Source organism: Phyllobates terribilis, unplaced genomic scaffold (genome assembly GCF_046119375.1).
Source record: "Phyllobates terribilis strain yellow unplaced genomic scaffold, ASM4611937v1 Scaffold_2__4_contigs__length_985480577, whole genome shotgun sequence".
Classification (NCBI taxonomy): Eukaryota; Metazoa; Chordata; class Amphibia; order Anura; family Dendrobatidae; genus Phyllobates; species Phyllobates terribilis.
The window spans coordinates 491,228,159-491,256,068 of record NW_027362762.1 but is presented as its reverse complement, the minus strand read 5'-3'; the positions used below and the strand labels follow the sequence as shown (position 1 = coordinate 491,256,068).

Here is a 27,910-nt window from a genome sequence, read left to right as displayed (position 1 = left end):
CGTGTTGAAGCAGACGCTCCTGATTCCTTAACAGGCACAAGGAATCAAACACTGCAATGTATACAATTATAGCTAGACGTTTACTGCAGTAGTGATAGTCATTTCTTTGGATGGCAAAAACTAAAACAATGTAACCAGAACAGAGCGATGTTTCTTAAACTATTATATTAAACTAGCTATTGAACCCGTTCTACGCCCGGGTGGCGAGCATTTTTATTGGTATATGGTCTCCCATGCTGGTATGTGCTGCCCCACTCCTGGTATTTGTCCTGCCCCCATCCCGTCCCCACCATCCTATCCTGGCATGCATGGCACCCCTCACCCCCAATCCTGGTATGCATGGCACCTCTCACCCCCAATCCTGGTATGCATGGCACCCCTCACCCCCAATCCTGGTATGCGTGGCACCCCTCATCCCCAATCCTGGTATGCATGGTACCCCATCCCTCATCCCTATCCTGGTATGTATGGTATCCCTCATCCTGGTATGCATGGCACCCCTCATCCCCATCCTGGTATGCATGGCACCCAATCCCTCATCCTAGTATGCATGGCATCCCTATCCTTATCCGAGTATGCATGGTACCCCTCATCCCTATTCTGGTATGCATGATATCCCTCATCCTGGTATGCATGGCACCCCATCCCTCATCCTGGTATGCATGGTACCCTGCATTCCTATCCTGGTATGTATGGTACCCCTCATCCCTATTCTGGTATGCATGGCACCCCTTACCCCCCAATCCTGGTATGCATGGTCCCCTCACCCCCCAATCCTGATATGCATGGTCCCCTCAACCCCCAATCCTGGTGTGCATGGTCCCCTCACCCTCAATCCTGGTATGCATGGTCCCCTCACCCCCCAATCCTGGTATGCATGGTCCCCTCAACCCCCAATAATGGTATGTGCGGTACCCCTCATCCTGAAATGCATGGTCCCCTCACCCCCCAATCCTGGTATGTGTGGTACCCCTCACCCCCCAATCCTGGTATGCATGGTCCCCTCACCCCCCAATCCTGATATGTGTGGTACCCTCACAATCCAATCCTGGCATGTGTGGTTCCCTCACCCCACAATCCTGGTATGCATGGTCCCTTCACACCACAATCCTGGTATGTGTGACCCCCTCACCCCCCAATCCTGGTATGTGTGGCCCCCTCATCCCCCAATCCTGGTATGTGTGGCCCCCTCATCCTTTTCGAGCTGTACACACATACAAAAAATAAACAGTTATACTCACCTTTCTTCTCTGTGCTCCAGCGCTGCTGCGTCCTGCTCTGCCGGAGGCCGGGGGAGGAGTGCGGCGCTGGAGCACCGCGCTGTCCGGTGCCATTTTGCTGAAGACACACTACAAATGTGTCTTCAGTAAAATTGTGCCGTATAGCGCTATGCGCATGCGCCGATCCAACGCCTCACTCCTGCCCCGGTCTCCGGCGAAGAGAAGCGCCGCGGCAACGCTCCTCCCGGTCAGGTAAGTATGTAAGTATGGCACCGGAGATCGCGGTATGCGTTCAATGCCTATGCATACCGCGATCTCCGGTGCCATACACACTCCTCTTACCTGTAACGGCTGGATGCGTGATTCTGTCTGGAGCCAGACTGCGCGTCATGCATGCGCAGTCTATAAAGGCTTCAGACAGAGACACGCATCCCCGGTTATATTATAGATTAATAATTAGTGATGAGCGCAAGTGCTCATTACTCGAGTTTTCCGAGGGTGCTCGGGTATGCACCGAGTATTGCAGGTGCTCGAGTGAGATGTTCGCATCCCCGCTGCTGCATGTTTTGTGGCTGTTAAACAGCCGCAAAACATGCGGGGATTGCCTGAGAAACGCGGTCAATCCCTGCACATTTTTTGGCTGTCTGAAAGCCACGGAACATGCCGCCGAGGGGACGCGAACGTCTCACTTGGGTACCCGCGATAATCTGTGCATACCCGAGCACCCTGGGAAAAGTCGAGCACTTGCACTCATCACTATTAATAATGCACGACACTGGCGGACATAAACAGAAAAGGCCCCTGTACAAGAACAGTATATGGCCCCTTTCCAGTCCAATAGCTCATAATAATGCACAATTCCACCTGTTTTGGAGATAGAAATGGTCCTTCTTATCTCGTGGGGCACCTGTGCGGCTGCACAGGTTGCACCAATTATATATCCGCCCCTAATACCTGAAAATAAATGCATAGCTAAACGAGACTTCAATAGTTAGGTTGTCACTAGTGATGAACGCAAGTGCTCACCACTCGAGTTTGCCTAGGGTGCTCGGGTATGGACCGAGTATCACGGGTGCTCGAGTGACATGTTCGAGTCTCCGTGACCGCATGTTTCGCAGCTGTTAGACACCCATAAAACATGCGGGGATTGACTGCCATAGGAAATACGGGGTGATAATAGCATAAAAATGCCAGAAGTTGTATCTTTTAACTTATTGACAGTCGGCTTCCTGCAGTTATGCAATAAGGAGCAGGCTGTCAATCAGCATGACATTGGCAGAGACGCCAACAGACCATGGTGGAAGAGAAGCAGCTGCTCAGTCGACATGATGCCATTGGAAGCTGCAGAATCACCAGCAGGAACAATCTGTGACCGCTCTGACCCTGCAGAGATCAGCGCTGGGCACAGCAGGCAGGTAGTTAGTTACTACTTGGCTATAAGTTCTTAGGGCCATAAGAAAAAAATAAAATAGTCCCAGATAGCCCCTTTAAAGGCACGTAAAACTTTCTAGAAAACATCCCTTTGGCCACGGCCCCACTATCAGTATTTGGTCAGTATTTTTTCTCAGGAGTTGGAGCCAAAACCAGGTGAGGAACAATCAGAGAAAAGGCATAATAGAAACAAGTCACCAATTCTGCATTTATCACCCACTCCTGGTTTTGGCTCCCACTCCTGAGAAAAAATACTGACCGAATACTGACCAAATACTGATAGTGGGGTCGTAGCCTAATGTAAAAAGCGCATAGTAATTCCACAGACAACTTCTGTTATGTGCATATTCAGCCATGTGAAAGAGTTCGGCCACAGCTGAGGATTCCCTTCAGCAGCATGTGAACGCAAAGCTTAATGTCTATCCTCTTTCTTTCCTTTTTAATGCTCATTCAAGCGAATATATTTTACGTACATGTGCAAAACAGATAGCATACAGACAGCACACGGACCAATATAATCCAAATTTGTGTTTAACGTGAGCGTTCTTACACACAGACTGATTTAAAAAAAAATCCCAGCATGCAGTGCTGTGACCCAATTTTCAGATCAGACTTGCCCATTAAACTCAATGGGTGCCTTAAAAAATGAATGCCATATATGCACCATCTGCATGGCATCTGTTGTTGTTTTTTTTTTTGATCCATTGTAATTGAAAACATAAAAAAACATTTTATTTTGACCTTTTATTAGTTTTTGGATTGTTGATGTATAAAAAAAATGCCATGCAGATGTTATACAGCTGTACAATACCAAAATATGGATGATTAAAAAATCACTCATTTTTTCTAGATTAAAAATAACTTTAAATACACTCATCTGAGCCTGGCCTAATAACGTATTCACATATCTGTGTGTGACGGTCTGAACACGGACCCTGATTCACCGACTGGCCGAGGGTCTCCTAACCTGAACTTGACAGCCTCATAGACATAAAGTTCTGGTCAGGAGACCCGCGGACAGTCCGTGCATCACAGTCCATGCTCGAACCATGAAACCCCAGCAATGTCTCCATGCTGGTCTGATGAGTTCACATGGGACGAAACGTCACAACAGGAGCCCAGAGTCATTTGGTGCAACGTGTGCAGCGGCACAGGGGCCCAAGAGGTAAGGGGGCCCACATCCACCTCCAAAGTAGCAAGCGGGTCCTGTCACAGACACAAAGCGGGCCTCAAATGCTGCCCTCTTCTGTCTGTCCAGAATGTACCAACACCGGCATAGAAAATGGTCCTAGGATATAATTTCTATCTTTCTAGTGGTAATCCGCAGCAAACCTGCAAAAATCTGCATAAACAATGACCTTTATTGCCGATTATGACTTCCCCATTAAAATCAGTGCAGATGTTCCTCTAGAAATTGACATGTTGTGTATTAAAAAAGTAATCTACAACGCAGGTCAATCTCAACACGAGACATAAAAACTCTCAATCAACTTGCTGTGACTGTAATATCCCCGAGGAAACAGAAATGAAGGAAAAATCGTCCAACTTTTATCAGGAAAAAACTGACATTTCATCTAAATTGTCACGTGTATATAATTGGCATGACATCTGTCTTTATACATCAGCAGTTAATAAAACTGATAGGGCCAAATACACTTTCCTATGTTAATAATGGAAATGGATTCTGAAAAATCAGATGCAATGGGAATTTTTGTGAATGGCCGAGTGTTATACAGAAGACGCTAGTGCAGGCGGCCATCTTGTTTTACGTGGACAATCGGTCACCTCAAAAAGAATCTGATCAGCCCTACTGAATAACATTGGTGGGATATTTTTCACAGGCAGCGCTCAGACATAAAACATGGTCATGTGAACGCAGCCTTAGACTGTTCACATCTGTGATGGACACTGCACCCAAAAATCTGCGCTCACACCTTCTGCCATGTTGCGGTTTGTTGCCTTGACTTCGAGTGGCAATCTGTTGTTTTACCTTGAGGACAAAAAATAAAACACTGTGTGAACGCAGCCTTACTTTATGCCATTGGTCGTCCCTACATTAGTCAATAGGATAGAAAACACCACAAACTCGTGATTACTACTAAACCTGCACATAATCACACTGTATTAAACACACTCTGTAAAGTTTTATTTGAAGTTTGAAAACTGCATCAGGAGAAAACAATGAGCAAAAAGGGAGAAAAAGCCGCAGCGTTTCTGTGCGTGTGGACGGGAACAGATGGCAGCAGCCTGTTTACTGGAGGCTCGTCGCTTCCTGCCCCCTGCAGTCACCAGGTACCAGGCTGCCCCCTGTCACTGCCGACCCCCGCCCCGGGCACGCAGCACACACTGGTGGGCGCGGCCTATGCTAATGAGCCGTACCTCAGGAATGAGGCCAGTCCTCTGCTGTTAGTCATTTCCTCTGTGAGTGGCCGCAGTACACGCGTGTCTGTCTCAGGAGTCTCCACTCTGCACAGCCAGGAGGGCAGCCGTGTGGTACCAGCCTAGGAGAAGAGGTGAGTGCCAGGGCACAGACACAATGGAGTCTGCCGAACATTCCTACCTGTCTGCTCGGGGGCCATTAGTCAGGAAGCTGCAGAACCTCTTCACGTATGGACTGATGGGGAGACATGGCTGTCCTCTGTCCTTCTGGGCTGACCTGATAGTCTTTTATTAGTCCAGATGGTTTGTATTGTCACCTGTGGTCTCTTTTCTTCTGCCTATATAGCGACAACATATTCTGCAGCGCTGTACAGATTTGAGCGGTGACATTCAGTCAGATTAGACAATGATTCTATAATGCCCCTGTACCTGTCCTAGCATAGGTGGTGTGTCGGATGAGATCCCCTGTCTATATGTAGCAGAGCTGGGTTTATTTAACTTCTCTTAATATCTTTAAAGTGTCCCTCCAGCGTTACTCTCCAATGTGACATATGGCGGGTGGAGACGTAATGTCTTAGGTGGCCATACAGTGCCCAGCAGGTATCTGGCACGATGACCTTGGCATCCATCTCTGCGCGGTCAGCTCTATTGTTTCTTGAGGGTCTCTGCATAAGTGCAAACTCTGCTCTGCTATGATAGGCTGACAGCTACAGTATAGTTTTCACTATTAAAGGGGTTCTCCCGCTTTTCAGGTGCCATAAATCTGACAGATGGGGGTCCCATCCCCTGCCATCCTATCTATGGGGAATTCCAATCTGTCAGACAAGGTCTCTATCAATGGCCACTAACGGGATAGGCGATCGCTCAGGTGAGCTTGGCTGTTTCTGTGGTTTCTATTGATTAGTGAAGGTGGTCTAGTGTGATGTTACCACTTTGGCTTGTAGAATAGGTCAGGAGATCCCTGATCTCCCAGTAAGTGGCCATACCAGAGTAGGAACCCCACCTATCAGACATTTATGGCATATGTGGTGGACATTAAAAAGCTCCTGCTGTGAAAAGAAGTTAGTTCTCAGGATAGATGATAACTTTTTGATCCATAGGGATCTGACCACTGAGATCCTCATCAGTCGACAGGACTTTTATCCCTATTATAATGGAGCCGTATGTTTGTTCTTCATTACATTCATTCTCTATGGTGTTGACGAGCGCTGCTATTGACTTTTTCTCAGGTAGAGAATGAATGGTGCAGTAGTTGGGCATTCGAAGTGCCGCACAACTTTGTACCAGGGATAAAAGAGCCCTGTCTTGGGTAAAAATTCCCCAGGTCCCGTCTGTCAAATCCTCACAGATCAGCCGCTTCTCACCTATCCTGTGGGTAGCTGATATCTTCCTTTAACCCGACAACCCCTTTAATGATAAATATCATTGCGTCACCATACCACTTTTACCTGCAGGGGTCCTGCGATGAAAACTTTTATTGATCTCAAAGATGGGCAGCAGTAGCAAGTCGGATTTGTACAGCCAGGTGTATATTCTCATAGAGAGCCCTATACAAATCTTCTTAATAGTGTGTCGTCATTATTTATATAGAGAAGGAAAAGAAAGGGTGTAGGCATTGGCTCTGAGTCTCCGGGATCAGCAGCCTGATGTGCCAGATGCTGGAAAAGTTGAAGGTAATTGTAGGTTTAGATCTGAGACTTGTTGTACATGCTGAATGCTAAATCCACTGCTTTCACTGCCAAGACAATCACTTTAATGCTTTATCTCTTTTTCTTCTCTGTTGCTACTGACAAGTATAAACCGATCTGACAAGGATGACTAAGACCATTTCACAAAATGATAACACAATAACTGTCCCATCCATAATAACCTCTGGTGGATGTGCCAATATTCGGGGTTCAGAGGAGCAGCTCTGGATGTTATGCACTTAGAGGTTATTTCATGTAAATATTTGTGAGGTTTGTTTGTGATCTGATCTAAATCTATTATTTCCTTTTTATTTTTATAGAGGAGACCCGAGTGTGATCTCATTGTATGGCTGATTGAGGAACAGTCATCTTTTTTTCTAGTTTCTTCTGTATCTGTTAACAAGCCGTTTCCTTTCTTGTATATAACCTGTAGTTTTCAGGTCTATGGGCAGGAAATTGGCTGCCGCAGGAAGTGTATGTGGTGCTGTCTGTAATGTTTATGTCCACAGCACAAGTGAAGGAGATGTGAGAGCTCATTCCTCCAGGAGACAGAATTTATAATCCAAGCCATGTGTGCTAGCTTGATATTTGTATCATTATGTAGAGTTGTTTTGTGTAAGAAACAAATGTACTACAGAACATAAGATTATTGCTATATCCGAAAAACGAGTCCTTTTTGGGGAGATGAAAACATTAGAAGCACAATTAACAAAGTTGCACTCTGTAGTGCTATAGCATGTAAACATGAAGAATATGAAATATGAATTGCATTACTGCTCTAGATAATAGGAAAAAATTTAGATATTTGGCCAATTCATGCATGCCCAGTAGCCAACAACAAGGCTGAAGCCTGTATTTATATGGGTAGGAAGGACCCTGCTGCAATAAAACCGCCACGAAAAAAAACCCTAAAAAAAACCATAGGAAAAACGATCAGCAGAACACTGGGAATGGAAGTACCAGTGACTCGCCTGCGCAGTAGGAACATGAAGCCAATGCCCAGAGAAGGGCTGAACACTGAAGAGGAACGATGGCATCGGGACTGCGCAGGTGCGAGATTACAGGATAGAAACCCAACGTCCCAGGCACATGATGACACTATGGGTGGGGATTCACATGATAATTAAGTACAGATGCAGAGTTATCTTCCAGGCACCATCCTCCCCAGAGCCTGGAAGAGGTCATTTACATAAAGTGATAAAGGATGATTTCCCAACAACAAGGCATCTGATATGAGGCATACAGGGATGACTTTTTTCATCAGTCTATAACCTTTATGCGCATATTAATAGGTTACATAGCCCAAAAGTGGTGACAGATTCCCTTTAAAAGACGTGGCTTGCACATACCCTTTCAGGAAGTCTCCCATGAAGGTCTTTTCACAGCTTGCTGCTGAAAGTTCTGAAACTGTGGGACTGTCATCTCTTTGAATGCTGAAAATAGCCGAATACTGTATTTGGCTTTCTCTGGCATACTTAGGCTGCGTGCCCACTATGTGTTTTTCAAGCGTACTTGCCGTGGAATTTCTGCAGCGAAAACGCTTAAACGCTTGGTAATACGTGCCCCATGGTCCCCAATGATAATCCGCATGTGCTGTGCACATGCTGCGGAAATTTCCGCTGCGGATTATCATTGCGGAAAAATCCGCAGCATGTCCATTAATTTTGCGGACACGCAGCGTAATCGCCGCCATTGACTTGCATTGGACCGCATGACATCCGCATCACTGCATCTGCAAAAGCGGATATCACACGGTTCAATGTGCGGATGGTACCCAGGTCTGGGGGAGAGGAGACTCTCATCCAGGCCCGGGTACCATAGAAACTGTAAAAAAAAAAAAAAATTTAAATAAAAAATAAAGATTATACTTGCCTTCCGATGTCCCCCGGCCTCCTCAGCGATGCGTGCGATGTGTTGGGCGGCTCGCGGTGGTGTGAGGACCTGACATGACGTTATTGAGTCATGTGACAGGTCACGGGACTGCTGACGTCGGCGGTCGCGTGACCTGTCACATGACTCAATGACGTTATCGCAGGTCCTTCACACCACCGCGAGACACCGGGGAGACCGGACGGAGCAGAGAAGGAGACCGCGGGCCATTGGAAGGTGAGTATAATCTTTATTTTTGTTTTTTTACCATTCTTATTCTTTTTTTAAACTATTACTTGGTCACACTGTATAAATCCATGCTGGTTGCATGGATTTATTTAGTGTGACCAAGTTGTCAAGCACTTTTCCAAGTGATGCTAAAATCGCTTGGAAAAGCGCTTGATAACCCGCATGCAGAAATGCATGTGAAGAACGCTTCACAAACGCTTCTACCTGGTGGGAAAAACGCATGTAAAATCCGCATGCGTTTTTCCTGCCAGGGAGAAACGGAAAAAATATGCAGCATTTCTGCATCGTGGGCACATAGTCTTATAGACAATAAATGGAGTGTAGGTTGAGCATGCGCACCTCCGCTCCATTTAGATGCCTGTTCCTGGAATCGCTGGCTGTCCCACAGTCGGACAACTAGTGGTCAGTAAGATATCCACTTTTCTGTGGATAGGGAATAACTTCTGATTTTTGGAATAACTTTAAAGAGACTGTCACCAAGCTTTTGTAACCACATGTAGGAGCAGATGTCCTGACTCAAGCAATGTTACTTATTGGGCTGTTTTGAAATCCTCCTGGTTATAAAATAGTATTTTATCACTGAGAGGACAAGGAAACCTGCAGCAATGTAGTCCTCGAGATTCATGAGCTCTGGTTATCCCCACTGGCTGGAAGCTTTCTGCCTATGCACAGTGTACACAGAAAGCTGCCAATCAGCGGTCTGGACAGGGTTATACAGAGTTCAGCTTCCAGAGAACTACTAGACCTGCAGCAGATCAAACAGTATTTTTATTTATTTTTTAACAAAACTAAAGCAAGAAGTCTAGGATCTTTGGAATCCGGGTGTCTAGAATTGGGGTCTTTGTCCTTTTATATGCTACTCACAGATGAGGCAGCCAAAATCTGGTGTCCAATTCTCTTAGGGTGGCATATATTTTGGCGACCGGAACAGTAATTCAAATTAACACCATTAATTCTGTGATCCTCTAGTCTTAAAACGTTCCTGTTCCTTTATGTATGAAACAGGAACATTCACTACATAATACAGAATAGTATAAGCTCTTTATCTGCTCCCTTGTTTTTCATGATATGGGAAAGATGATAAAGCAAGGAAGTGGATTATAGCTGACTAGAGAATTACATGGCGGAAACCTCATGACATCCATTATTTGCATTGTCCCATTTCCTTGTCAGTCAGGACTAATGTTTTTTCAGTGATGTCCTGTTCTTTTCTCAGCGGTTCTATACATGGCTTGTGTGAGTATCCAGGCCACCCAGTTATGTTATGGCGAGGTCAACCAGACACCAGCATGGCCTCCATAGTATTGGCACTATTTCATTGTGTGGCAGTTTGTTTTAGGCATTTGATGCGGTTGTTAGAAAGCTTTTTAGAGGACCTGTCACTTCTGATGTCTTTTGTAGTAAATATTTCTATTCTCCATGAAATAACAATGCTTTACTTAGTCTGCATTGCGCCGTTCCACTATCATTCTTCTTAGTAATTAATAAACAAGTTGACAACTGGATTTTACTGTTCCTCTTGTCTGTAGGCTAAAATATACAGGTCAGTCAAACCAGCTGACTATTTGGTGTGCATGGGGCTCACGAGACACTTCTGCAATGGCAACTGTCGGGGAAAAGAATGATCAGGCTTGTTGGATTTCACCACGAGTGAGGAACTTGTGTTAGGAGTCTGGCAGCGACTTGTCTCCTTATCCCCAGTGGGGGAAAAAAAAAACCCCCTCACCTTTCCAATCTTCTTTTGTGCCAGAAGTAATGCCTACATGATTAGATACCATCACCATGTGTCAAGATGACAGGCAGCGCACATGGTCTGATGGGAGCTGAGTAAGAATCGCTGCGCTAGTGTCAGAATGGAGAGGTGAACATGATTATCTGAACTTGTGGACTTCGCTGTGGATTCTGCACATATTAAGATTTAATTATACATTGAACCACACTGAATCTTAGGCATATACAGCCTGTGTGGAGATACCCTTAGTTGTCCATTTAGGCTAGGGCTGCATGGCAACTTTTGGTTGGATCTTTGGCAAAGCCTTCCATGCCGATGTGAACAGCTCTACTGAATTCCTCCTATGGATTCTCCTAGCTTCCGGCTCACAGCCAGTGGTTGGGCTTCCTGTTGGCTTCAGAACCACACAGCTTGAATTCACTGGAACATAAGACGTCTTGTGACCACACTGCTGAATGCTCCCCTGCCAAAGACAAATGCAGTACACGCTGCAATGTGTACTAGTAGGAAGGAAGACAACATCTTATGGTTGGACAGCTGCCTTAAAACCTTGTACACTTCCACACAATATGCATAGGACAATAAGTGGCTTATGTGATCTGTTCTGTCTGTGCCATTTGGAGCAGGGCTGTGGAGTCTGTAAGCCAAATCTCCGACTCCTCAATTTCCATGACACCGACTTTGGTAATTTTGCTTTATTATATATGAACAAGTTGGCAACATATTGCAACAAATATCTTTTTTCATCCTTCAAAAACGACCTCTTTTAGAGCCTGGATGCTGGATGGAGGGTGATGCTCAACTCATCTCTTCAGAATTCCCTCTAGGTGTTAGATTGGGTTCAGATTAGGAGACATACTTGGCCACTGAATCTCTTTCACCCTGATCTTCTTTAAGGCCCCGTCACACTAAGCGAGATCGCTAGCGAGATTGCTGCTGAGTCACAAGTTTTGTGACGCAACAGCGACCTCAGTAGCGATCTCGCTACGTTTGACACTTAGCAGCGGCCAGGCCCCTGGCTGTGAGATCGCTGGTCGTGTCGGAATGGTCTGGACATTTCTTTGATCGTTGCGGCCCTGCTGGGTAGCATGTATCGGTGTGTTTGACACCTTACCATTGACCTTGTTGACGACTCAGACACAGAAACACATAGGCGTGCATCGTTATACAGATCGTTACGGGTCGCCTCATCGTTGCTGCGTCGTTGTGAAGATCTGACTGTTTGACATCTCACCAGCGACCACATAGCGACGCAGCAATGATCCCTGACAGGTCGTATCGTTGTCGGGATCACTGTAGCGTCGCTAAGTGTGACGGGGCCTTTAGAAATGCAACAGTGGCCTTAGATGTGTTTTGAATCACTGTCATGTTGGAAAAGTGCATGTTTACCAAGGGCACAGATTGATGGTAGCATCTTCTATTTCAATATAGAGCAGTACATCTGTGAATTTATGATACCATCAATGGAAAGTAGCTCCTCCACAACAGCAACACTCATGCAGTCCCACCTCCATGTTTCAGAAAAATAAATATAGAAAAACATGGTGCCTACAGTGAAACGTGGTGGCAATTTCCTTATGTAGGGCTTCATGAGTGCATTGAACACATCTAAGGCCACTGTTGCATTTCTAAAGAAGAACAGTGGAAATGTTTCAGTGGCCAAGTATGTCTCCTGATCTAAACCCAACCGAACACCTATGGGGAATTCTGAAGAGACGAGTCGGCAATCACTCTGCACCCAGAATCAACTCTCTGAAAAAAATTGGTGTGTACTTAAAAATCATGGCGGTTATACACATGGCTGTGGAGTTGGTAAGCCAAACCTCCGACTCCTCAATTTCCATGACACCGACTCCACGACTCTGACTCCCTCATACATGGCTCATGTTTAAGTGATAAATTCACTGCAGCACAGATTCATCTCAGCTAAAAGTCTAGACCCTTAGATCAGGAATAGGACAGACATTTATAGGACATTTCATAACTTTCCCAAATTCTTATGAAAAAATATTCCCCACAAACTGCATTGAACTACTGTACCCAATTTATTATATTTTAAGAGTCGGTCCATTTTATACCGACTCCGACTTCACAGCCCTGATTTGGAGTACTCTGAATATTCTCAGTTATGCCATTTTTTTTCCTTCTTATGACACACACACACTTTATTTCGCGTTCCAATGCGAGACATACATAGGACATGACCACGCTTGATGTGGATTCCTTTGCATGTACTTTAGTGAACCCAAGTTGCAGCGAGTGAATTTTGTCCCAGCCTCCAGAATCTACTGCTTCCATCCTAAGTGTTATAATTCACTGTACAGCAGATCTGTCAGATAATTTCTACAGGTTTACTTCACAGTGGTGTACTGTTACTTATACAGGATTAACCTGTCCTGGAAGGAAATAACAATCTGCTGACTGTTTCCAGGTAAGGTGGCAAGCGTTCAGAGACAATGCAGTATGTTGCAGAGCTGTGACTTCTGACGAGAAGCAGACAATACTCATGGTCTGCGATGGATGGGGGCATATAGATAGGACCTATAGATATCTCATCAGTTTTATTCTACCTTGGCTAATTTCAGGAAATTTCCGTCTGGTTTCTAAATTAGATGAAAGAATCGCCCATTATAACGTTATAGAGTATATTGCATGGGGCTGAGAATATGCATGCTATGGCCCCTGATTCATCAGAGCAATTTTGCCAGAATTCTTGCGTAAATTGCTTTGAAAAGTTGTAAAATTTTGATGCAACTCAAAGTTGCGGAAACATTTTATTACTTTTTTGCGTTTTTATGTCAGCTTTTCCCAGCTGGGATAGGCGCATGACTCTACAGCTCGTCTAATTTATGATGAGCTGTGATGTTCCCTACGCTAGAAACTTTACTCCAGTTAAAGATTGGAGTAAGATGTGTGGCTCAGCGCACGGAAGTGTATGAATCTTGTCAGACACTCCTAATTCATGAAGAGGCTTGCAACTCTTCATGAATCAGGATCATCTGACTTCGCCAAGCCCCCTCATCAAGACTGTCTTCACGAATCGGGGCTGATGGCCACTATTGACACGATAGGAGAACAGCTCACTGAGTTAACATGGGTTCACACTTTTTATTTCTGATATAAAAAAAAAGACCAATTTTCATCAAGTTTCTCCATCTTCCCCATTGTGTCAGTCTATGGAAATTGGACTGCACTCAGAAGTCATCTAAGTGAAGTCCGATGGTTTTGATGCACTGATTGACTTGCATGGCACAGACTCGGGCATGCTGAGATTTTATTCTTATTTATTTTTTCCCTGAATGGATAGGAATAAATCAAGCATGTGCACAGCCCCATAGGATACCATGGGTACTGATTATCACGGTTATCTGCACGAGCCCTAAAAGCCTGATTTGCATATATAACGATGAAATGTGGACGGATGAAGCCGGACTTGATGTATATTTAGCAGAACAAAGTTAGCTGTCTTATCCTATTATGTCTTGCATAGAGATTTCAGATTACTGTGCATATTTTTTTCAATAATAACTGCTTTATACACCTATTGAGAATATCTTGCTACCTGTCACTTTACACAATAAGCGACAAATGAGTGTGACTCTGAATTGCTAAGTGATTATCTTGTCTGAATGACATCCATAAAAGCACCATTGAGAAAGCCTACAGGTTGTTTCATACCTGAGAGGCAAGGCGAGGATTAACTCCTGCAGAGTCAGACTTCCTAGAAGTGTTGGGAAAGCGGATGACATGCTTAGAGTATTTTGTTGTAGTGCTGAAACATGTAATGGGTGTCAAGAGATGGCTTTGTGTGCCTGAAAGCAGACTTCTCGGGAAATAGGTTGTGACATATGTACCTCCACTATGTAAACACCCATTACTGTCTGACTCTTTCCAGCTTCTTAGAAGCCCATTTCTGTTCTTCAGCAGTCTTGTACTTTGTTACTAGACCTCCAGTTGGCCTCTGACTTCTTCTTCTTTTAATTTTAGATAGACTTTTTTTTCTGGACTTCACGACACTATTTCCATTGAAGCCCTTTACATCTGCCCAATGGCTACTTGCAGAAAGCAACAGACTGTATCACCTGTCGAATAATGCAATAACCTAGACGATTGCCATTTCATTAGTGTCCTGGTTCTTATTGATAATGTTATATAAGCGGACTTTTGCTTCCTTCATATGGCCATATTATAGATTTGTACAGCGGTTCTGTAGCACAACACCTATAGACTGCTTTGGACCCATACCCTGTGCTTCTAATGTTAGAAGGAGGTACATGCATTTTATTTCTCATCTTCGGCATATGCCATATAAAAGAGACATTATTCTCTAAATGCATTTCTATATTATTTTTGTTGCAGATTATTGTCCTCGCTATAAAGCCATTAAAATAAATTTGAGCACGTTCCCAGTTTTGTCTTGAGTATGGTATACCTTTAAAGAGAGTCTGTCACCAATTTTGATCCATCACGGAGAGCAGCTGAAACATGTACGTGCACGGTCATACAGCTTACATGACCAATGATGCCACATTTTAAAATTCCTCGCTTTGCGATCACAAACGCTCTGTGGATAGTTTCTTTTTGTGTGCAGTAGCCCGGGCATTCTACATTAAGCACTCCCCAATCCTTCCCCTCTGAGTGATGGCTGCAGCATCCAACCAGACCGCTAGAGCGGTGTCTCAAAAGCTGACCGGAGAAGTTGGGGAGTGTTCAGAGTAGAGACCTCCCAATGGACACTTGCTCTGATAAATCTAGGGGGATCTAAACTTGAGTTCCTCGGTCTCACAGCCAGTGTAACCATACACATAGGTATGTTCAAACTGCTTCCAGTATGTATTTATTTTACTCACTTATATAGTGCCATTAATTCCACAGCGCTTTACAGAAATTATCATCACTGTCCCCATTGGGGCTCACAATCTAAATTCCCTATCAGTATGTCTTTGTAGTGTGGGAGAAAACTGTAGAACCTAGAGTAAACCCACGCAAACACGGGGAGAACATACAAACTCCTTGCAGATGTTGTCCTTGGTGGGATTTGAACCCAGAACCCCAGCGCTGGAAGGCTGAAGTGCTAACCACTGAGCCACTGTGTATCACCTATGTAACTGTCTGAAGCTTCCTGTTTAAGTGGAATCTCTCAGCATATTTGTCTCTGTATTCTGAGAGCAGCATGTTGCAGGGGCTGAGACCCTGATTTCAGCAATGTGTCACTTATTGGGCTGTGTGTTGCTGTAATAACATCAGTGGTTATCACTACAGGACTAAGTGTCACGTGCCTCCTAGTCGGCCTCTTTATGTCAAAACGCCCCCGACACTAATTAGTAGGTTTCTGACAATGGCAGCTCTGTGTGTACACTGTATAATCAGTGGTATGGTTATTCTGGGCTCAGCATTCCGAGCACTGCTAGATCTACAGCAGAGAAAAGTCTGATTGTATCAAATTACCAGCATGCAGACCAGCAAGTGATACATCACTGGAATCAGTGTCTCAGCCACTACCACTACATCATGCTGCTCTCAGATTATATAGCAAAAATCTGGTGACTAGTTTCCTTTGTCTGTTATAACTAGCATCCCAGCACACATAACTTTTTGGTTCTAGTAAATGTTATTTGTTTGCATTGAGTGCACACTGTAACTTTATATAGACTGTTTGTATAATTCATAAGCCCTATTATTATTCTCTTTAATAAATATGATAGATTTCTGGTAATCTCTCAGTACATTTTGTTCTTTTATATCCGGTAAAGTGGCTTTTACATAATAAATATTTTACAGTCCACTTGAGTATTAACAAATGGTCTCTGAATTCAATCCAAGCCTCCATGTTCATATCCCAGACAGCTGATTTGGCAAAGGGCACCGTTATCCCCTGCAGAGCCAAATCCTGTAAATGGTCTCCCAACCAAGCACTATTTTTGAGCAGTAATGTCAGGGGGCACATTCCTCTATCAATTTAAAAGCCCAGAGTTTAATTCCTAAAGTAAAAATTTGTGTGTATCATCATCATACTTTGTTCCAAAAGGGATGTCTTTATTGTATACCATACATGCGGCTGTTTTTGGATATGTACATGCCACGTAATTAGCACAGAAAGTTATCACTGCAGGAGATGGGTTCAAACATTGGAGAAACCTGGTTGATATTGTCATGAGTTTTCTGTGGACCTTCTTTTAGAAACTGTTGAAATTGCCCATGTTTATTATATGGGATTCTCAAGTCTGTCAGATCAAGACTGATCATTTCAGTGAGCTAGAAAAGATTTTTGCAAAACTTTTATGGTGATGTTTATACCATTAGAACAATATATAGTAAGTTTTTACCTTTCTGACAAAAACAGAGCACTTACAAATTCGAGATGTCTGAAGTTGATGGCTTTAAACAGATGGTGTTCTGTGTAATGACTAGAAAAAGAGCAGTAATGTCAGAGTCCCAGTAAATGTTACTCAAGGGCAGATGTTCTTTGTGGGCTGCAAATAAAGAGCCGTGTAACCGCATCTTGTCTTAATATGGCAAAGAATCTTCTCCTATTGTTGGATCATTGTATTCTCGTCCCTGCTGATGAAACACGCGTTCGTGTGGATGATGAATTAATTTACATCGCTACACGGTAGCATAGGCTTTCCACTAGCTATATAAACTCTGGAGGTTGAGTATCAAGTTGACATAAGTGGAAATTGTGTCAGATCCGCTGCACACGGTAATATAAGGTGGCCAAACACCATTTCTGCAAGATCTGACAACGTGTATGAGGACTGACATTGCAAGATAAGGAATCACACAGTCCTTTCTTCTTTTAGGAGATAAGCAGATACTAGATGTATCTGGCAGCGTCTTACGGCCCTTTTACACTGGTAGAAAAGTGGAAAACAAACTTTCGTTAGGGCGCTTGTTTCTGACGATTGACCCATATATACATACTTTATTCGTCAGGTGATTGGATTGTCATCAGCATATCATCCCGTGTAAGTGGGGACTGAGCTTTCAGCAATGTGTGTGTGATTAATCGCTGATCACCTTGTGTATATAGTTGTATGTTAGCTGGCTTAACTCTGCCCATGTAAATGGGCCTTTTATTCCTTGCTTACTGTTAATAAAATTAATATGCATGTGGGGTGGGGGAGTCAGAAAAGGTAGCCATCCAAAAAGCCCACATCCCAATAAAATAAGTCTGTCAAAATGGCCAATTTACACCGTGATGAACAAACATTGTTCATTTCACCTGATGCCCGAACAACGTAACATCATTATCATTTAAAACGTGATTGTGTCTGTTTGATTTTAGTAGTCTGCAGAACTTTTTTGCCAACGGATTGCTACCGGATATGTTCTAATGACTGATTTCTGGACATGTGAACTTGGCCTAAAATGACAGAAAGGACCCTAGAATAGTGAATGGAGTTTATTGGGTGTTGCATCATTTCACGGGTCTTTACCACGCATAGATACACCTAATGATCAGAAAGTACAAAAGGCCTCTTGAGGGTGATTCATCAAAGCTTTTTTGCCAGATTTCGGGTGAAAAAAAGTTTTGAGAAGTAACAATTTTTTTTTTTTTTTTTTACGCAATGCAAGGTTGCGCAAAAAAAAAAATAGCATGAAACGCCAGAAGTTCTATTTTCACCACAGCTCCAACAAAGTGGACAGTACTGGAGTGGGACGAGGCCGTGGCAACCCCCGATCCTCAAATTCATAATGAGCGGCGGCGTTCACTATGCCACAAATCGTACTCCAGCAGAAGCAAGGCGCTCACCACTATGTGCCTCGCCTGATTTATTAAGAGGCCTGTGCCTGTTAAGGAATCAGCATCTTCTGCACCAACACACCCCCTCATCAAGAACAGGGTGAATCGCAAGAGTTAAGGAATCGTGACCTTTGTATTCTTTTAGAGATGACTTCCACGTTCACATGTTCAGTATTTGGTCAGTATTTTCCATCACTATTTGTAAGCCAAAACCAGGAGTGGGTGATAAATACAGAAGTGGTGACATGTTTCTATTATACTTTTCCTCTGATTTGTTCCTCTCCTGGTTTTGGCTTACATATACTGATATGAAATACTAACCAAATACTGTATGTGTGAATGTGGCCTAAAAGTGCTCATTTACTAGAGTTTGCCTAGGGTGCTCGAGTATGTACCGAGTATTTCGGGTGCTCGAGTGAGATGTTCGTCCCTGCTGCTGCATGTTTTGCAGTTATTAGACAGCCATAAAACATGTGAGGATTGCCCGTGTATGTCAGGCAATACCCGCATGTTTTGTGGCTGTCTAACAGATGCAAAACATGCAGCCGCAGGGACAAACATCTCACTCGAGCACTTGCGATAATCTGTGCATACCCGAGCACCCTAGGCAAACTCTAGTAATGAGCACTTGCGCTCATCACTAATTATAATTTAATATAGCAGTTTAAGAAACATGGCTCTGATCTGGTTACATTTTTGTTTTATGTTTTCACCATCCAAAGAAATGACTTTATCACTACTGCAGTAAACGTCTAGCTATAATTGTATACATTGCAGTGTTTGATTCCGGCACTATGCACATAACACTGTTCTATGTCAACTGTCAAAGAACCCTAACAGAATAAAACTTTGTATATGTTTTTCTTTTCCACATTATAAGCTATAGGTTGTAGTGGCATTAAGTTTAGACATGCAGAATTATGGTAATAGATATTTATCTACAGTTAAGGTGTTTTTATTTGAAGTGTTTGTATGAGAAAGTTCATGACGTTACACCTATTGTTTGATAATGGCACACTTATGTTTGTAGTGTATAAGTGTCTTCTGAAACATTTATTGTAGTATTTCTTTTATGACTGCACTTCCGATTGTTTTTTTTCCTCCTAAATAATTGTCAGTATGCGTTCTCAAATATAAATAGTGCCCAATGAAACTGACTTTTAGTATAGGCTTTGTTCTTGAATGTGCTGTTAAGTACACATCAGAATCTTAAAGGAAGTCCATCACCTCCCAGCTTCATTGTGTGTAGGGGAACTAGCCCCTAAATCAATCAAAATAGCACTGTACCTGGTACTGGTACAGTGCCTGAGAAAATAACGATATGCATACAAATTAAAAGTTTTCGGTGCCCCCTTGGTGTGGCCAAGAGTTTGGTGCATCATTATGCCTCATTTGTAGATTGGGGGCCTTCCCCTGCTTCTCATTGACAGTGCTCGCTTCCCAAGCAGTATCTGGCTGTGTGTATACACATGCTGTGGCTGCGCACTTTTTCCACCCTGACTCCTTTCTTCTGATGCCTCTTGCTGCACTTCCGTGTGTACTAGCGTAGTGAGCGGCAACAGAAGAAAGAAGCCAGGGAGGAGGATATGTGTGACTGCATTTGCATTTTAGGGGTGACTGGACTCGTTTTTAAGGAAAACTGCAATGGACCACATAGAGCCAGCCCAAAATATATTCTCTTTCCTATCTAAGCCGATCTGGTGAGAAAATGCACCTAGCAAATGCACTAGTAGTCACAATTTAGCTTCTCATATTGCTAGTCTCAACACTGCCCTCTCTGATCTATTATACTTAACAGCGCCACCCACACTCCCCTCCGGTGATCACATCAGTGCCTCCCATCACCTTTCCCTTAGCAGGCACCCCATTTTTTCCCAGTTCTGCTAGCTCAGTAGAAATCCAAGCAATAGGAAAAAATGTTATCCACCCAGCAGATTAGTTTACTGTTGACTCCAGGGAGAGATCCAGCTGGAGGCTGTTAGTGGCAACCCAATGGAAGCATCTGCCCAACTAAATCAATTAAGGCAGGAAGCAAGTCCTAGTCATCAGGATCAAGTTCTAGTCACAATGGTTAACCCATTTCCCATTATTCTCAAATGATGGTTACTAAGTTCAGTATTTTTGTGTGAACTGACTAGACAAGTATGGGAAGAAAAATGACAGCTACTCTGCACATTTCTCAAAAAAGTTGTCACTATTCAAACTCTTTAAATGTAACATTGTGTAGCTCCTTCCCTTTAGAGTAAAGAATATTGAAGAATCTAGATTAAAAGTGTGTGTGTATTTGTGCATGGACTTCTCAATTTAGATTGGAAGGAATCATACAAGATGATGATCAAGTTTGAAATAGACTAATACAATAGCTGCACTGGCGGACACAGACAGAAAAGGGCCCCTGTAAGAACAATATATGGGCCCTTTGCAGCCCAAGAGCTCCTAAAAATGCAAAATTGCACCTGCTTTGGAGGCAGAAATGGACCCCCTTACCTCTTGGGCCCCTGTGCAGCTGCACAGGTTACACCAATGATATGGCCGCCCCTGAATAGATGTATAGATCACTCCCACTAAATCTTGACTATAGCTCTAAGGATTACTCCCTTTTAGAGCTAGACTGTGACTGTATTGATCACTCCAATTAGTTCTTGACTATAGCAGTATAAATCACTACTATTCGCTCTTTACTATAGCTGTATGGATCACTCCCATTAGATCTAGACACTTAGATCATGCCTGCAGCTGTGTAGATCACTCTCATTTGATCCTTTGAATGATATATTGCTTTTTACCTCACCTACTACAGTAAAACACCGCCATCACCAGTGCAATTTCTTCTGTATAACACAAACCTTTCCAGGGACCAATGAACTAATGCTCAGACATACACACTTACAAAAAGCAGACACGTTTCTGTTTAGTGACACTGTGAGTGCAGGTCATATGATGCCTTCTCATGCGCTTTCCTGTCTTTCACTGAAATGCCGTCCACTCTACAATGGATGCCATGTAATCGGCTACCCGGAAGTGCTTAGACATACACTGAGCATGTGCAATTCATACACACTCAGTTTGATCTACACATGCTCAGTACATTTGCTCGTCTGTGGTGCAAAAGGTATGTTGTGGCTTAATTGGATATGAAGCCACCATATAAAGAGATTTTTCTAAAATGGCCAATGTATTGAAAAGCCCCATTTTAATACAATTTTTCTAGCCCTAATGTAGTTGTTTGCTTCTGTGAACAACTGTGTTTTTATCTTTTTCTTTTTTTCCTTATGATTGGCATTAATTCTTGCTAGATACAAGGAATTATACAATGTGAGTGACATGCAGCTGTTTGTGCCTCACACCTGGGCACAACATTTGAGTGAAGCATATAGGTGTATCCTGTTTGCCATGGCCAAAGAGAGAATACCAGCAGGCCTGTAGACAAGCGCTTCCTAAAATAACATGAGCCAGCAGGTGGAAGAGGCTATTACCGCTGTAAGCACAATGACCTCAGGAAATCCCTGGCTCCCATCCCTCATGTCTGCATCATATTAATGCTTGTCTTCTGTATGGAGCTACACCAGGCGGCAGTTGTTTCCCCACCAGCCCTGCAGAGCGTATAATCGAATTTTGGAACAGATAAAGAAATTAAGATGGCCTGCTCTGACAGTAAGCATATTACTTAGGACTAGGCTACTGGCTTAATTTATATGCTTTAATTACTTATTAGAAAAATCTTAGCTGTAAATTAATTAAAAATTACAGGCAAAAAATGGTTAAGCAGTCTTGTTTTACAACATCGTACACCCATTAAATAGGTAGATTTACAGGGGTACATAAAGTGTCTTAATAAAAAGTCATAAATGTTTCTTCATTGACAGATTAATCACAGTTAATGCTCCGGCCTTATTTCTTCTGTGAAATTGTCATTATTCTAGGCAACACTAAATTCAAGTTTAATGCCTTGGACTAAAGTTAATGATATAATTGCCTAGCACTAGGATAAATCGCTTGAATATCAATAAATATTTTCCCTTCTTAGCTGGATACGGCAAAATAAAATTAAGATTTTAATTGTTAAAAAAAAAAATCCTCATATTTTGCAGCACTAGGATTTCAAAGAAAGCACAGTGTAAAATCTAGGGTGCCGTGGCTCCCTGCACCTGTATTAGGAATGAAATATCTCTGCCATGCTTTAGCACGTAATTCGTCTTATGTATAAAGCCTCATAAAAAGCACTGAGTCAGCTTCGGGAGAGCCAGCAGGAAGGAGTCTGCGGGGAGAAATATGCAAACTCCAGAAGGAAGAAAACTCTAGTGCCACCTATAGGTGACTACCCAAAAGCAAAACTGCCGTGCGGTATAACTCGTGAAGCATTATGCGTTACCGTGTTTCGCATTTTCTCACATGGGTGATGATCACAATACGTCGTTTGAACTTTGTAAAGTTGGTGTTCGAAGTAAAATGTGTGAATCCACTAAACTATACAAACATCTATGTGATACTTCGAAATGCCAATTCCCTAATATATTATGAGATTTGGAGAGTTTCCGCTCAGTTTAGTCTCCAAAACCCCCTAGAAAATCTCCATGTGCACAAGCCCTATTGTTCTCTTTACTGCTGTAAAAACACCAAAAGTTTGTTTAGCATCCATTGTGACAAAGAACAATTCCTTACATATGTGTATCCCTCTATAGGGATTCCTACTTCCTTCAACATCTCCTCTTCCTCCATATAAAAGCGTATTATTATTCTTATTCGATCTATAAAAACCTACAAGAAGCAAAATGAACATAAACCCTGCTGTAAATAAATAAAAAGCAAGCTCATTTAAATAAAATAGGGTTCTTAGTAACACTGTTTTTGATCAAAAATAGTATATAAGCCATCCCACCATCGACAAGGTGAACCCGTTTGAGACGGTCCTACACTGTCTAATATTAAAAACCTTACCATGTGTCAAAGTTGACCTCAATGTGTGAATAAGGGCAGACAAAGGACTGCGTCCCAAACTGAGAACACCAGCCTAGGGTAGCTTTAAATGTATTATCCATCTCTAGGAGGGGAGGCCACACCCAGGTTTGCACAGAATGCAAAATATACAAAGAAAAAACACACAATTTGAGTTTGGTTTAAGATGGTTTACATGCAGCACATAAATGCATGATTCACAATGGCCATGAATCAGAAAAACCTGCAAGAAGCAAAATGAACATAAACCCTGCTGTAAATAAATAAAAAGCAAGTGCATTTAAATAAAATAGGGTTCTTAGTAACACTGTTTTTGATCAAAAATAGTATATAAGCTATATATAGTGTATAACCCAAATGGGTTCACCTTGTCGATGGTGGGATGGCTTTTATACTATTTTTGATCAAAAACAGTGTTACTAAGAACCTTATTTTATTTGATCTATAGTAAGGAAAACCAAAAACACATGTCCATGAGAACTAAATTTAGCCTGTTTGATATTTTTAATGGGCTACATTGAAGAAACCGACTATTGTTTGGCATGTTGGGGGAAAAAAAAAGTATAAAATGACCATTTCAGGATTTTTTTAAATTCTCATTTCTTAATTATGGGTTTTCACACTGACACCAAACATTTTGATTGGTCACTTCCTGCTTTACATGGCCTTTTTCTTGCTACGTATTGTAGCCCACTATGTCCCATTAATGGTATGGTGGTTGTGCATTGCAGCTATTTTACCACACCACAGACTTCAGTTAATGCTGCATTGGCCACACATTCTTTAAAGTGTCAAAAACGTGACAAAGGCTTGCATTAATCAGCCGCCGGCATGAAACCCAATGAATGTAATAGGGATATGTAGAATCACACTTGTGTATTAACTTTTACTGAGGGCATAAAAACAGCACACACTGCCTGTAATTTTATCCCCTACCACTTTCTTTGGATATTAAAAGGCAGGACCCTCCATCAGGAAAACGGCCTTTTAGTTTTATTGGCGAGCGGTGGAGAGATGCTATGATGATATGTTACCTCACCCTGCAAAAATGCTTTGTTCCAGAGAAAGTGGAAACTGTCTGAGGTTTGTGGTTTGACTAGAGCCCATGGCGTATGTGCTTCATCAGGACCCAGCTATGGCGACAGAATGTTATCTACAGCCGTACATTGCATATGATTCTACACAATAGCATCTCTGAGGTGCATTTGTGGTTAGTTATTTCATTGGTAAAGGACCTAGTTCCTGGTGATGAACAAGAGGGAAAAAGGCTGCCTCCACTTGAAAAGAGCCCATGTTATTTTTCATCACTGTCCTAAGATAAGGACTAGCCCATAGTTCGAATAATTCATTACTGAGCTAACCCTCCTTATTATTGCCTTCAATTTGGCAATGTGTTGCACAAAAACTGCTTTTAGGGATCTAATAATCATGTTCACAGCACTCTTGGCTAATGTTATGCTTTTATGATTGGTATTTAGTTAATGAAACGAAAACAGTTTGTTTTTCTTTTATTTGGGTGGGTTGGGTCTGTAATTAGGTGCCTCTTTCATCTGTGAGAGGGCGTCTGGGCTTTGACTGATGCTAGGCTTGTGGAACCCAAAACAGTAGCGTTGAGTAGTAGGTATTTAGTCTGGCTTCGTCTTGTGGTCAATGATGTCATCTGGTTCATCCTGACACAGCTGGAACAGCAACCAAGCCTATGTAATTTGCTTTCTCAAGGATTTTCATTAACCCGTTTGAGTCTAAGTAAATCTAGAAGGAGTTCATCATTGCAGACATTTCCTACGAAGTTTTTACTACAGCTTTGGAGATCCCATCTTTTTCGGTCCTTTTTCATTGTATAGTATTGCTCATGTTTTCTGTGTGGTTTCTGATGAGCCCAATTTAGCAAGCGAACTGAAACTGCAGCTGATAGAGATTGAACAGCCTGCCAGAAAATACTTTCTGTAGGTTTATGAGGCAAGTGGTAATAGAAGTCTCAGCCCAACAGTCACGCAGCACAACAAATTTCTTTACTCGCCCATAAAAATGTAGAATCTTTCCTGGAATCTGCTATTGTTAGCTGGGCTGAGTGAGTTTATGATCCAGCTAACACCAGGGTTTGAGGTTGGCTGCTTGCCAGGCACATGCATCGTGGCTGTATTCAATTACAGACTTCAACTTGAAGTCTTCGATCGTTTTGTAAAAGGTGTGCTTTTTTTCACTTTCAGCAAACTAATTCTTCTATTAGTGAACGTATCCCATTGCAAGCCTATGTAGTGGAATATTCACAGCCTTCTGTCACAGAGGTACTGTATGTACTGACAGGGCTGTGGAGTCGGACTCTGTGTTGGAGTCGGTATAAAATGGACCTACTCGGACTCCTAAAATATATAGTAAATTGGGTACAGTAGATCAATGCAGGATGTGCAGTAAATGTCTTCATAAGAATTTGGGAAAGTTATATGTCCTATAAATGTCTGTTCTGTTCCTGATTGAAGGTTCTAGGCTTTTAATTGAGATGAATCTGTGCTGCACTTTATGTACACGCTCTGTAGTGAGGCCGTGCTGTGGAGTCTGAGTCGGTGGTTTGACTTACCAACTTCACAGCCCTGTGTATGTTAAGATAAGTCCAACACACACCTCTGCTACCTCTCTGTAGCATGGTGAAATGAAGTTTGTAGTACACACATTAACACTAGGACTACTGGACTCGTGACCCCGCCTAGAACTACTGAAAGGAGTCATTTTGACTCCTTGCTTGTTTTCGTTTATTTTTAGAGTTTCATTTGTGGTTATTTATTAATAATTATATTTTTTGTAATGTATTATTATTGTGAGATCCAACAGTAATGCTTTTGATTGTTTTTTTTCTGCTTTTCTTATTTTTCTACAGAAAATAACAATAATTATAATAGACGTTTTTCAAACATATTTTTTTTTTATTCAAGTGCACACATATAAACAACAACTGAAGAACAAAAAGCAGAGAAAATGTAGGTGGAGGAGCATAAAAATGAAAATATGGCGCAGAATTCACCTTCTAAACATTTGGTGTTTCGCATTTTAGGCATTGCCTTTGATTTATGGCAGTACATTGCCCACACAAAGACTTACCACAAGTCTTACAATTTCCGACAGATCTATTTTTCTTGCACTTTTCTTTGATCTGGCAAAATTTTGTTTGAACCATCACTTCTGAGCATGTAGAAACTTGGGACGTGGAACCCTTTTCCCTATCTGTGACATAAGGACCACTCAACTCTCTCACAAGCGTTTGCAAAAATGCCTTGTGTGACATTTTTTGGTGGGTAATCTCCTTGAATATTATCCATGCATTTATACCCGCAAAGTCTAAGGCATTTTCAAATGCATGAACAGGCCATCTCCTTGTGCATGTTCGTGTGGTATATTTTCGTGCCATCTGATCCACTACATCTACTCCATATTTTGTTTCATTGTAAAACTTTACCGTTTCTGGAGTTTTTTTAGCGGAATCAGACGCACCAACAACATCTGGATGGACGGAACTCAAAATGACAACATTTTTGTTGGGCTTTCCTTGATATACTGTAAGTGTAAAATTGTCTTCATTTCTAAACACTTTAGTGTTGTACAATTCCTCTTTCATGGATTTTATTTCTTTAGGCACTTCTCGCCTTATCTTGTTCAGTGTTCCCACGATGGTTGTTCCTTTGCTTTTTAGCTGTTTAGCTAATTTTACTGAAGTAAAATAATTATCGGTTGTAACATTGCGACCTTTTTTCAAAAATGGGTCCAATAACTTCATTACCACATGGTCAGCTAAACGGTCCTCAGCACGGCGTGTGTCATCTTTGCCTAGATAAGGGAAGCCATTTGCCAGATATTTGCTCCTCTTATCAACAGCTAGCCAATATTTGTGGCCATATTTATCTGGTTTGGAAGGCATGTACTGCGTGAATGGACACCTAGTTTTGCTTGGGAAAAGTTGCTCATCCACCGTTATGTATGGGCCAGATTTGTAACACGCAATACAATTTTCAATAAACCTGTCCCACACAGTAGAAAATAGAGCAAACTTGTCCGTTTGCAGTCTCTCCGATTGAGTAGATTTCTCATCAAATCTGAGAAACCTCATAATTTCAACAAAGCGGTCCCTAGACATTGTCGCTTTGCAAAACGGTATTCCCCAGTCATTACACCAAATACTGCTAATCGAGTGACGGTTCGTGCCAGATATTCCACGAGCATAGAATATCGCAATGAATGCATCTAGCTCCTCATCAGATAGAGTAAACTGTAAATTATTGTTCCTGCATGCTTCTGCAAGCGTACAGTTCTTTATATGTGTCAATATATATGAATCAAAAAATAAACGCCATGCGCTCAAAGGACTATCGATAATGATATTTCTTCTGGCGTATCCTGTAGGGCCAGGTGCTTCTCGAAGAATATTTTGGCTGTCACGCCTACCAGGCAAGTGTTCTCCAATTTCAACAGGTTTCCATTGAATACCATCCGCTGAAACTAGTATTCCTTCAGATTCGCCTTCTCTGGTGTTTGTTGTTGCATTACCTTCGCCGCCATCGTTATCTGTTGTTCTTTCATTTCTGGGACGTTTTGCTGATTTTTTTCTGTCCACGACCAGGAGGATGGTCACGAGGCAACATAACTGCAT

At 42.5% G+C, this 27,910-nt stretch overlaps 1 protein-coding gene across 1 annotated transcript in view; it reads left to right on the top strand.

Moving 5' to 3' along the window:
- The first annotated feature begins 5,014 nt into the window (after positions 1 to 5,014).
- Positions 5,015 to 27,910, top strand: part of FHL3 (four and a half LIM domains 3) — a 63,790-nt gene continuing 40,894 nt past the window's right edge. The window contains exon 1 of the mRNA XM_073665885.1: positions 5,015 to 5,164. The gene's annotated coding sequence lies outside the window, so the exon portion shown is untranslated. The remainder of the gene's footprint in view (positions 5,165 to 27,910) is intronic.